Source organism: Aptenodytes patagonicus, chromosome 1 (genome assembly GCF_965638725.1).
Source record: "Aptenodytes patagonicus chromosome 1, bAptPat1.pri.cur, whole genome shotgun sequence".
NCBI lineage: Eukaryota > Metazoa > Chordata > Aves > Sphenisciformes > Spheniscidae > Aptenodytes > Aptenodytes patagonicus.
In genome coordinates, this window is record NC_134949.1 from 42,388,981 (window position 1) to 42,403,019 (window position 14,039).

Genomic DNA, 14,039 nt, shown 5'->3' on the forward strand with positions numbered 1-14,039 from the left:
TACCTTCTGCACATAATCTCCACAGAACTTCAGCACAATATATCTGCCCCCTCCCTCTACCTGCACACAACACTTTGTTGCAAAAACTTAACACAACACTTAAACAACCCTGCAATGACAAGCAGCTGCCAACTAAATAGCTTTACCCAAATCCTGTCTACTTCATAACACCACCACTGCAATTTTTGGGAGAATTAAAAATACCCTTTTCCTTAACATTTTATGCAAAAAAAAAAAAAAAATAGAATTGTCTGACTGAAGAGCCTCTAGATTTCCATGGAAAGACAAAAGGAGCTAAGGGAGGCAGGTGTGACCATCTGAAGGAGTCAATGATTTTGGCAAGGGTATTAAATATTATGGAGCAGGTTTGAAATACAAAGGAGAAGTGGGGCCCCAGGTTGCATTAGGGCAGCAGTTTCAGCATACCTGTCTGGGCTCTGGTACACTGGCTCCCTGGTGCTGCTACCTCAGCTCAAGGTCTCAAAGAAAAAAAACATACCTAGTTTTCCAGGTTGCTTGTAGAAGCACAGACACATCAAAAGAAACTTTTAATCTGTTCTGATGTTTGCTACTCCTGGGAGAAGAAAGCACTTCATTCAGAGTTAGAAAATATGGCTGGAACCAAGCAGCTTCACTCTGCAGTTCTCCAGAACAATAACTACTGCAGCTTGTTAGACGATGACCTTAATTTCCAGGAGAAGGAACAACAGTGTAGAAGATTCACGCAGCACTGTATTGATCTGCCTTCCAAATTTGAATTTTCCTTCTCATTACTTCATTTACATTGCCCGTGTCTGCTGGCGCCTTCATTCATCCATTACAGTCTTGTCCATCTTTAAGGAAAACTGACACTACAGACTGGATTTAATTCACTCAGTGAAGACAGAAAAAAAGTCATAAATCCTTCATAACAGGCTTCTTCCCACACTTTTAACTCTATTCTAGCATTGCAAATAATTATTGCATGCATCAGCTGAGGAATTTTTTTTACTTGTATCTTAGTAAGAAACTTGCAATTCAAATAGGTTCATGAGCATTTAGAAATGTACACAAATCACATACACAAATTTAACTACCTCTCCCCTTGGCATTCCAGCTTGGGTTTGTAAACTGGCACCAATAAACAGCTTCAAACACTTCAGCAGTACTTGATTGCCTCTTTCCTTTCCGTAAAAGTACTAAACCTAAAATTTTTAATAACATTAGCTTCATCTAGACATCACATTTTTTTGCATTGCATTTTATCTACTTAAAACCACTTAAAATTAACCAACCAAAGACTTTTGGCAGTAGAATTTTAATGAGCAATACCAACTCCTTCCATGTCAAGTATTATTAAACTTATGGGTTATTTTATTTGGTTTTAAAAGCTTGGTTAGGTGGCAAGTTCATTTAACAACATTTCAAATCGAAGCACATTACTTCAGTTAGAATTAATTACATTCAAGACAACGTATCTAACATTATAGAGGGAAAAAGCCCAGATACAGCAATTAAATTACATTTCTTCATTAAATCAAAATAATTCCATTCCATTCTCTGTCAAAAGGAAAGATTTTCCCCGTTTACTCTAGGGTGCTTTCATCTGGTATACTTAAAGAAACAGAGTTCATACCTTGCTGTTACTACCCAAAGCAATGTAATGCTCGATAAGGTCTGTCTATAAAGAGGCGATATAATTTTGTACAAGGTTCTCTTTTTGGAAAAGAAAGATATTTCTGACAATGTTGCAAAATATCGAAAGATACATGCCCAATCTAATTTAATGATACGATTCCGTATTGCCACTGGCCAGGTTGTTGAACAGCAATGCAAACTATGTCAATGTTCTGGTTGCATTGCCTTATTTTGCCGTGAGAAATGTTTTTTTTTTTAAGCATTTATCCTCAGCATAGTTAGAGTCTGACAACACTGATGGTTACAGTAAGTATAACCTTCCACTAATTAAAGCACCTACTGTGTCTGAATCAACAGCATGGAATCTGGGAGGCTTTTCTTTGGTTAAAACCTTTTGGCCAAGAGAGCCATGTAGACCATTCTGGATGTTCTCCAGCCAACACCATGGCCCGTCTCCCAGCACCAGACCAGACATGCATTTGTGGGCTGGCTGAACATACATATCTCCCATTACATAGGCAGAATATTCTTGCTTTGAGTGGGGCAAAACAAACACAAATCAGAAAAAAAATGTATCTAGAAATTACCCATTCATTTTTACTGCTTATTTAAATGATCATGCACCCTGTGGGTCCATTTTCCTGCTCTGTGTATGGTTTGGGAAGTTCCAAGAATTTCTGTAGCCAACTTCAAAACTGAAACCAGGGGTAAGAGTCTGTCAACATTGTCCAACATAAAAGTTTTGGGACCTCAAACGGTTCAGGATTCAACAGCTGTTGAATGATGCAGGTACTTGAGCAGTGGGATGACATTTCAAGCCTGCTTACTGCGTTCTCCTACCACATCAGCTGTACTGAATAATCAGGCAATTCTCTGCTAATGGGACATTTTTCTGGTAAGTCTAACCATATTTGCAGTTAGCAGAAATCAGTAGCCTCCTTGAAGGAACCCAGCTGGCCCTGGGAATTGGTGGGAAGGTTTGATGATAACAACCTATTCTAACTGTCCGGTTAATTAAGTGAATGAAGAAAGCTCACTATAGATTACCAAACTCCACAGATTTTGGTGCAGAGAATAGTCACAGAATAAATAAAATACATTTTTATATTTTACTTAAAATTCTTTCTGACTTGGGCATTGCCATTCTACCTGACATTAAAATCCACTCCACATAAACTCTTCCACAGAGGTCACATTTTAATTACAGCAACACATTTGATACACATAGAGGAAACCATATAATCGTGTTTTATTAGCTGACATGTAACGTTAAATTCCACAGAAGAATCAATTCTGTATAGGAACAGGGCACAAGGACAAAATATCAAAGGTCTGACACATCTCATCATACAGATAGCAATGTAGTCCTTATGCTTCACTGCAGCAAGTGATTTATTAATTAATGTACAGAAATGTGTCCTGGTTTCAGCGGGGATAGAGTTAATTTCCTTCTTAGTAGCTGGTACAGTGCTGTGTTTTGGATTTAGGATGAGAACAATGTTGATAACACACCGATGTTTTAGCTGTTGCTAAGCAGTGCTTACACTAGTCAAGGACTTTTCAGCTTCCCATGCCCTGCCAGTGAGAAGCTGGGAGGGGGCAGAGCCAGGACAGCTGACCCAAACTGGCCAAAGGGACATTCCATACCATGTGACGTCATGCTCAGTATATGAACTGGGGGGAGTTGGCCGGGGTGACCGCTGCTCGGGGACTGGCTGGGCATCGGTCAGCAGGTGGTGAGCAATTGCACTGTGCATCACTTGTTTTGTGTATTATTATTATTATTATTATTACTTATTATTACATTATTGTTGTTGTTATTATTTTATTTCAATTATTAAACTGTTTTTATCTCAACCCATGAGTTTGTCTCACTTCTACTCTTCCAATTCTCTCCCCCATCCCACTGGGGGGGGGGGGGGGGGGGCAGAAAGGAGTGAGCGAGTGGCTGTGTGGTGCTCAGTTGCTGACTGAGGTTAAACCACGACAAAATGTTACATCTGCTACAGATCATCTCTTTATTAGCCTTCAGTTTCTACAAATGATGTCCTACAGAGACTGCAGAATCAACCACTCCCATATCATTATTATTAAGAATAATAATTATAATTATTTATATTATATTGATAAAGGATTCTACACACTTTTCAGGTCATTTTGATTTCCTTTTACAGAGGAACAGAAATCTCACAAGAGCTGACAACTGTGAAAAGCAATAAAATAGAAGGGCATTTTCTCAATGTATTCCCTTCAATTTTGCTGCTAAATTAAAAATTTGAAATTGAGAACTCTGGAGTCATCAGGCATAAGGATGGCACTTGTTTGGTAGTATCCAGAAGAAACTTTCTTTTCAGAACACTAGATTTTAGTAGAAAGCCAATTCTTTCCTGACACTGTCTTGCTTTTTTGTCTGCATAGGCTTTGTTTCTCTTAATTATCTCAGTCTTTTTGATTTTATTTATTTTGAAGCAATTATCCTTTCATCTTCAAGACTGCTGTCCTCCATGTGTGTCTCTGGGAAAACCCATCTACTCTCTTCAAACTCCATGGGAACTTCACCACACTTCCATATCACTTTGAGCTTTTCTTTTTGTTTTATTCTCCCTTTTTTGTCTTACATTATTTCCTTTTCTCTCCCCATGGCTCATTTACTCTGTAGGTAAATCTTCCCAACAGCTTGTCATTGTTTAGCAAATGTTGGTGCACTTTATTTTTGACATTACTGATTCTCTAGGTTTTGTTTCTCCCCTGCAGTTGTGGATAATTGTGAATCCGTAAGGAGAACTCTCTCTGATCCACTTTCTGAGATGAGGGCTATACCGCTCTTGTACAGCCTAGGGTTTGCTCTTCGGAAAGAGACCAGAAAATATAGTTTACTCAAGAGAAAAAAAGTGGGTGATCTGATCAAATTGCTCCTTCCTCAGTTGGACTGATCTTCCAGGATCCAAAAAAATAATTTGCATTTGGAAGCCCTAGAGCCTGCAGCTTTACTTTAATCAAATAAGGGCTGCTCCTGCCATTTCTTTCCATACTAGAAAATGTTTTACTCCTCAAAAAATGCAGGACTATTAACCTGTGTCATTCTGCAAGGGCAGCCTGCAGTCAATTTCCATTCATTGGTTAATACAAGTTCTGTCATTCACTGGGGAATGCACATTTCCAAATTGTCATACAAATGGGTCAAGGGTGAAAAGAAAATAGTGGAAAAATTACAGTGCCATAACAGAAAATGACGATGCATGACCTGAAGAGATCAAAAAATATAGACTAAAAATTGAAAAATCCTTTCAAAGTAGTTGCAATTAACTGAACTTAATTGCTGCATGTGAACACCAGACATCAGCCTTATGTTAATAATATTGGCTTTAAGTCACCATCAGGAAGGGCATTTTAGCTTATTATTTTCATCAAATGGATGAATGGTGCAGATTAACCCCTTACATTTTGCTTTATGATATTAATATTAGTATTAAAACAATGTCTGCATTAGCCTGTTATATGCTATTCCTCTGCTTGAATAGTGATAAACCTGGAGCACTATATGAATTCAAGGTGCTTCAGAATGAAGAAAAAAAACCCTCATTTGTTCTCAGTTTCACCAGTCCATATGTCACTCAGAAAAAAAAGTCATATTTAAATAATTTGGGTTAGCCCTGCATTTAAAAACTGTGTGGCTAAAGTCTGGGGTTTTACGCCACTCCCAAGACCTACACTATGAAGATGTCCTTGTACTACCCAACAACAATCTTCTCTCATGTGGTGGTACTGCCAGTACAGAAGTGGTTTGATTTAAAGGAGTAAGAAAGGAATTTGTATTTATAAGAAAGAGGCTTCAGTTATGAACATAGGAAAAATAGTAACTTAAACATCATGAATCAACACTTAATGAATATGTATGCTAGAGTTAAAAACAGATTCAGTGATAGCCTTTGGAGCTGTTCCTCTAGAGACTACTGCTGTGGTTGTCATTGATCTTGTTTCTGGCAGATGAGGTGTATCAGAAACCTCTTGAGGTGTTAGAAATCATTTTGATGATGGCAGTGAAGATAGCTAACTTGGTGGAGAGCACTCTGGTTCCAGAAGAGAGAAAGAAGGTGGGAGCTGAACCCTAGGGTGATGACACTCTTGCACTTTGAACAGCAACACGAAACAAACTGCTCAAATCACTTTTAAAGAAAGAAGGACTTACCTAGAAATAAATGTTTTTCCACAATCTCAAGATTTTAGATCTCCTTGAAGAAAAGAGAAATTTCACCAAAGAATGTCAGAAGCATCTTCAATAAAAGACCAGGCAACCGTCAGTTAAATATTTGCAGATCGCCCTGGAACCTAATGAACTTCAGGAAAAATATATACATCCCTGCTGAGATTTTCTGATTGGCATATAAAAGATGTGAGAAAATGCGGTATTTCAGGAATCCAAACTTAAAATACTATCTTGTAAAGAAACACACTTCAGCTCATGATATAAAAAACTCCAACATGTCATCAATTACTACTTATTAACCTAAACATATAGGCAAATATAGAGACCTTCTCTCTTTGTTGCAGCATAATATTACATCTTAATATTTTAGGTGCTTTCTGGTAACTCCTGCTTCTGAAATCACACGAATAACCACAATCTCCATTTTATCATCTAACCTTCCCAGTTGCAAAAAAACCTGGAAAATCCATGAGTGCTTAAATAGGTAGAATAGCTATAGAACAATTAGAAATTAACGCATTTACTATTTTTAAGTCCTCATTTTTAAGACATCCTTAAAATGGTTGTGATTCTGATCAATGAATTCTGAATATCTGGCTGAGTTAACCCCAGGGCTTAGACACACCTTCACATAGCAATAGACAACGATGATTTAAGATGTTATTGCTCCTCTCTGACATATGTTTTATTCCAGCAGGACAGTAGGCAGTAGAAAAGATATATGATCATTTCTTTAGCAAAGTCAAACACCTCAGAGGACAGCTCGGGCCACCAGACTTTGCACAGAAATGATTGACAAGTGCTCGCATGGCCACAGACTGCGCTGCAGGCACAGTAAATGCCATCAGAGGGACAGGAACAAGCAGCTGCAGGGTGCAAGTGTCAGAAAGCACCTCTTCCCTTTGCTGAGTTGATGCAGTCGTAAGCCCAAAGAGAAGCATGAAAGCATGCACAGAAATAAAGCAGGGTACCAGAATTTGCATGAGGTTTGTTTATCCTGGTGCTGACCTGCTCATCATTAGCTTGCATAAGGGTATAGAAAACAATATTCAGAAGGCGGCTCATTTCTGGGAATAATGTGGTTATATATGCTCCTCTAGCTAATGAGATTCCTGTTTAATGCTATGTACTGTACCATCATAACTACACAGTGATAAACAAGTCTGCATTTCTGAATGTTGATAAAGGAAGCAGGGGAAATTTTAGCATCTGACCCTGCGCTGAGCAATTTCACTGCTCCAAGCTGCACTCAGTGCTGGACAACAAAGCTGCTTCTGCTACCACAAAGGCATCTTTCTCTTCTTGTTCCAAACAATCATTGACTGTATGATTCAAAAAAGTTTATTAGAAAACATTTAATACCTCCTTAGGTATTTATATTGTTATTTTCAGTCAGCTTGGTAAGACTGATTTCCCAGTGCAGCAGGACAAGAGACATTTTGCTCCAATAAGCTCTCTGTAGGAGCTGAAAATAAGACACCGAAAGGTGTGAAGAGCTCATCAATACAGATAGATTGACATCCATGATAGGATCAGGCAGTTGCGTATAGGGTGCATGAGAAACTCTTTGCAATATCTGCATGTCTTCAGCATCACTGCCATAAGCAGTCAGTGGCTGACTCTGTTTTGAAGTGTTTCCCTCGAATTTAATTAACTGTAATGATGGTTGATAAGGTTGGACACCTAACTGTCACCATCTAAAAGTCAGGCATCTGGTCTAAGGTATGCATTTCTTCTCTCTAAATTCAATAAAATGACATCTGAAAGCAGATCATCCCATTTAGCTTAGACTCTTATCTTAGGGATGGCATGACTTGCCCACAGGAGGTGTGTATCTCTCTGCATTGCCTCTAAGGAAAGTCTTGATAAGTGGGCTAGACATTACACTTTCTTTCTCATTCTTCTAGTATTATTTAATTCATAATTAGGGATTGGTTTACTTGCTTGTTTTTGAGTGTTCAAGCTCGGTGACTTGCTTTGGGTTTTTTTTTTTTGAAAGGAACATATTTATGGTGGCCTTTACTTTGGAAATTCACAGTTAAATTTTGCTGAAATTGAATATAATGATGTCCTTCAATAATGAGGAACGCTTTCTCTAATAGATAGCAATGAAATGTAACTTAAGAGACTGCTGAAAATACAGGGACTGAAAAATGGCTGTAATTAGTTGAACTTCATTGCTGTGTGAACACTATTATTATCTATGTGTTATTATTATTTTGATTTTAGATCAAGGCTAAATACAACTTAGTAAGGGAATGAGGAAACAGGAGAAAGGAATGTCTAACTATAACAATCAGCTTAACAGTGAGATGAAAAATAATACAAAAATTAGGGTTAGAAAATTCAAAATATAATTGCAAACTCTCTCATATTCTGTCATACAGAAGAACAGTTCTGCAACACTGTCATGTTTCAAGAACCATAACTCACCCACGAGAAACCTGCCCAAGTCTGACATAGGTTTAAAATGCAGAGGCATCATTTCACAGCATGACTTCAAATTTGGTAAACTGCAGAAGCAATCTGTCATATTCCTTCTTGTCATAGACATTTTTGCATGATGAATGCTTGAAGAGTAATGAAGGGGAAGATTTACTTTGTAGCCACTCCAATTTAGACTTGAGTTAGTACATTCTCAAAACCAGTGTATTTTCACTAGGTTGCAAGTTTAAGCTATACAAAAAACACTCCCAACTCCCTCCTCACCTTCTCTTCAGCCCCCACAAAAGCTTCTTTCCACCCTGGCAAACTTGGGATTTCCTCCCCCAGATAAATTGCTACAGCTTATGTATGTGTTTAGCAAAGCTGGCAAAAAGTTCAGCAGCTGGATAACAGATTGGCATTGATGTATGCTATGCGGAAGGAGCTATGCAAAAGGGAGCATAAGTACAGAAGTACAAGTGAAGATCTTTGTCCATGCCCTCTCTACAGTAAGAAGGAGGTTGTGAGAAGGGACCCCTGCAGACCCCAAGCAGAGAACAGCCTTCTGGCCAGGGAGAGTAGGCCAGCACAGTGACCATCACAGTGACTATGACTCTGCTTGCCCACATCTCATGGGTGCTCCATCCTACAAACCTTAGCCCAGACAGGCTGTGGCTTGGCTTCTCTTCATGCTGAAACAGCTCTCAGTTGTGGATAATGGTACCTAGTTGAAAACTGGGCACACAGTTGGAGTTTGGTGCAAGAGAACAAATTCTCCCAGTTGGAATTTCACTGGACAGATAAGCTTGATGGAAAAATAACCTCCTGAAATACTAATATATCCATTACATCTCCATGTTCCCTAAATAGTGTAACCAAAATGTATAGGAATCAGCTACGACTTTTCATACGGTTTGTGACCTCTCCAAATGCACTCTTTATGATGTGTGCTTGGAAACCAATAGTTGCTGTCAGCTATAAAATAAAACTTGTTGAGTTTTTCAGAAGTTAAAAGTCATTCATTTTACTAAGTCTAGTTTTGCCTTTTTGTTTTATAGTTATGATTCCGTCTTGAAAGATATAAGCTTTGAAAAGTTCAGCTAATTTGTTTTCAACCAGATACCATAATTTTTCTTTTGAAACCCGCTGGCTTGTTATGACTTGTCAATGAAACAATGTGTAATACTCCTTCTTCATAACATAAAATTTTAACATGGACTGTTTATCATTACAGTCTGTCTTCTGCCTAATGGCACCCAGATGAGTGAGGGCTCCCCATCTAGATGTGAAAAAAAAGAGGTTTTTCTGTGACTTTGCTTCTTTAAATGGTCCCAATAGTCTTGCTGTGAAATTAGAAACTATAGATCCAGTAAGAGGCTCAATTTTAAGTCCAACTTTTTCCATTTGTAAGGAAATTCAAATAAGTTTCTGGTTTCCTAAATCAAATGGCTACAGAAGTTATGCTATTATCTAAGGTGTCCCCATGCTGACATCTGGAAGATAGTGAAGCTGAGGACTCCTGGCAGTGCTTGCACAAGGTAGTAGGTCACCAATTTTTTGCAGGTTTTTTGTAAGTTTGCATTTGACCTAACACTAACTGCTATTAGCTCTTTTTTTTCCCCTGAATTTTGCATAAAAGTTTTCCTCATGACACCTTAAAGCAATTTACAAAGGAGACCAGGATCAATATCTCTATTTTTACAGATATAAAAAATTTAGACATAAGTTACCTGGGCTGTTTAACTGAGCAGCCCAAGGCTGACCCAGGCTTCTGCAGCATTCAAGATCTGGTTAGCCAAACCTGAAAAACAGCGTTAGCAATGTTACAAATTACCACTCCTTGGCTGGAAATCCACACCTCTTACCTGAGGCACTGTATCTGTCCGTACACTGCCCACTGCCATGCCTGATAAAACAGCTTAACTAGCTGGCACTGAGGATGGCCAGGGCTGGGAGAGTCATAATTTCCAGCTGAGGAGGCAGAAGCTTGATTAAAAGCAGTAACTCCATGACTTGGGGCTTCTTGGTCTTCCTGTGCCCCAGATGCCCTATGGTTTCGGCATGCACCCAGAGTACTGCCTGCCCCACACGCTCTGCCCCCAGCTCTGCCCTGGCACAGGTAGTACAGTGCACCTCCAGCTCCCTGGCATTTTTTTCTATTAACACTGCAAGTTCTGGTGCATATTTTAGGTTGTAGGTAGCCTCTTAGTTAAGGACAAATCATCTCCCTTTCCCAGCCAGGCTCTTCTGGCAAGATTCACCTCCAGGAACATAAATGCAGGTGTCTACATGTAAGTTGGGTGCCTTAGCTCCCAATATAGCCAGTGAAGCAAAGACAAGTCAGTGGAGCCTAGGCTGCAGGCCACATTTTCAGATGGATTTAACTGCTTCAACTTAGCTTTCTGGTGCCATCTGAGATGCCCTTGGGTATCTGCCTTGCCTCCAGCAGCCACTACAGGAGACCTGAGGTCCCCTGTAGATCCTGTGACATATCTGACAGCCCCATGGAGATGTCTAGGTTCCTCAAATGCATTGTAAATGACATCTGAATCATGCCCTCAGTTTCCTTTGCAGAGAACTGAATCATTCTCTAGGCTCCACTAACTGCTGACTAGCTCTCAATCAACTAGCGTGGGAGTCCTGGCACCCTGCTCATATGCCAATGCCACACAAAACCCAGCTTTCTTCTGCCTTGTCTAACTCTCACTGCTCTGTTATCTTTACTGAGCCATGTACTTGGACTTTGTTTAATTTATTCTCCTGCTCTGCTAGTTAACAGTCAAATATGGCTGCTTTATTTTGAAAGACATTTCAAGCTCCTTGCAAATATTTCTTCCAAAAGCTAATAGGGCCTGTTAGAAGCTATTAGAAGCTGTGCTGATAGCTTGCTAGGACTTCACTTACAAAGTCTCCACGTTTTCTTCTCAGATAAAGGCTCTCTCTCCTGGTCTCTTGGTTCAAGAGGTCTACATCTTCTGCTGAGCTGTAAAAGTCTGCTATCCAAGCCTAATACTTTTAACTCCCACCTTTTCTTTTTCAAATGAAAAGCTAAAAATCTTTGTAGTGTTTGTAGGAGGTTGGTTTTTTTCTGTTTCACATTCAGTAAGTTTATGTGGCTCCTTTCCATCCCCTGTTCCTAGGTCAGGGTGCTATTGCCTTCACCAGTGCCTAAGTCTTTGTTTGAAACACTGAAGAAAATGCAGCATGGGACCCATATCACCATTTTTGCCCATCCTGACATGAAGGCTTAGCTCCATGGCAGAGTACTGAACAGAGGAACTGGGACTGTTTCACTGCAGTTGGACAACCAGGGCTGAGGCAGAGCCAAGAGGTGTTGATGTTGATGGTCTCCCACCTCCAGGTTGAGTGGTTTTCTCCTGATGAACTCTGGAAAGGTTCAGCAAGTTTTTCGGTTTGGTTTTCAGCTAAGTCATTTACTTTCCTTAATTTGGAAGTGATGTTTTCTTCCCTGACTGTCCTTACTGTCCGTTAGCAGTAGAAGACCTGGAAATAGATGTCCATGAAAGTAGGGCATGTTACAGCCATAGGTGCTATGTCCCAGGCCCCCTGAGAATTTATGCATTTAAGCACATCTGAGAATCCAGGACTCATGCTCAGCCCTTGATCTCTGATTCTGAACCCTGAGATTACATCAGGATCACAGCTTTCTTTAAAAAAAAAAAAAAAGCAAATACACAAAAAGTGTTTTAGTCATCGCAGGTTCAAGGGAAAGAGTGTGGACACATAATCCCTGTGTAATCAATGCAGGAATTCAAGCGAGGGCAAAGGCAGGTCAAACCTCCAGCTAGAGAGAGCACCAAAAGGAGAGGAGGAGGCATCATCCTGCCTCTCCTCCTGCATCCAGCTCCTGCATATTGGTAGCATTTCTGAAAACAAAAATTGACCCTTATAATTGGGAAAGCATCCTCCCTGCTCAACCTTTTCAGCTCCAGAGTAAAAGCCCCAGAGTGGTAATAGCCACCAATACTAAGGCAGGGCTGGTGTCCAAGAGAGAGGGGGCAAAATTCTACAGCAGCAGCTGAGGGAGGGAAACCCATAGTTGAATGATGATGTCCGTTTTGAGGCTGGTGATGCTCCTCATGCTTGGTACCTCAAGGGACCCTCTGAGTGATGGGGGAGCTGCCCTTCCCTTGGCTTTTGCTCCTCTCTGCTCTAAATTTAGGGAAGTAGAAAGGCACTGAACTGTGGGCAGGCATCCCAGTCATTTCTAAGGGCCCAAATCCACCAACATGGCCCAGGCAGGAAGCATGAAAGGGATGTCCTACCAGCATGAAGTATTCACACTTGGCAGAAGGGATGTTCAAGGCCAAACACAATCCTTGGGGGTCCCCAAGCGCTCTCTCAAGAGAAAAGTCTGTGTGTGGAAAGAAAGAGCTTCAGTTCAGTACTAAAAGGCAAAGCTGCTCTTGTCTCTTTGTAGGGAGAGAGGACCTCTACTCCACCTTTCACGGAGGAAACAGGCACCTTTATCTCTGAAAGAGGCAACTCTGCTATCCAGAGCCCCTAGGGCCGCTTGACTTGCTCCTGAGCTGAATTACAAGGTCTGGGGAGGACCAAAGAGATTTTGTACTCAGAAGGAGATTTTAAAGTTAGCTAAGTAGCTAGCAGCGCTTGCCCTCCAGCATAAGCAAACCTTCCCTTTCCCTCCTGAGTACCAGACGTCCCCTGCTACCAATTCTGCTATTTCCAGTGGACAGACAGAGCACATTAAAACCATCTCTGTCACTCTGTAACAGGAAAGGGGTTGTGTGGAGGATTTTGGACAGGGGGAGATCTGAAGGGTCAGAGGAGATCAGGGCACATGCTGTGGTGACTACGCCCCTGGTCTACCTCTCCCTGCCTTCTCACGGAGGAGGGAGGGATTTTGAGAAATCCCTCTGGGTACGACTTGTAACCCATCATCCTTAATTTCCTAAATGAGTATTCAGAAAGCTTCCACTATTTTATGTATTTTTTATAAGATGAGTGGGTTGGGTTTCTGGGAAAAATGTGACTTCAGTTAGAGGTCTTTAATTCCAGCATCAACAGATTTTCCTATAAAATCATTGGACATACTCCTTGTGAATTTTGGACCTGTAACCTGCAGCATATTTTTTATTCTTCTCTCACCAAAGAGATTGGTAAGATCTGACTCTGTGGCTGGAGGTGGGAATGCAGAGTTTAACAGTAGGTTGGGTTTTCTGTGATATACCCTGTGTGAGCCCTGTCATTGTTCATAATTATTGCTCAACACAATTTACAAGAGAAATGACAGTAATCTACATTTTCTCTAAAACTATTATCCTTCTGCCATGGCACTAAAATTCAGCTGCCCTCAAGAAATGTTTCAATAGGAACCTCTATATATAATACATGTGTTCAATTTATTATTAATGCACTTCAATCTGAATCACAAATTCAACATGATGTCTGAATTTTTTCATACTCATTCTATTCTGTGTCAGCTCTTATAACATGTTCATCACCATAGCATCTGAGCAACAGACCCATAGTGCATTAAGCAACGGACTTAAAAATCAATCACATGCTGTTTAGCTTCTCAGCTTTGCCCCAGAGGTAGAAGTCTGGACCATGTGGAACATTCAGTTTTGATAGGGTTTTTATTTAGTTTGGTCTGATGCAGGTTTTCTTTTAACATATTTGTATTTGAGCCAGTCAAAGCAATGGCTCTTACCATCAGAGTATGTGATGGCCAGGTTAGTGACGGTCCTCAGTTCCTGCACAATTAATTTCATGGCCTCAGCTCAGCCATCAGGAAAGGTCCATGCCC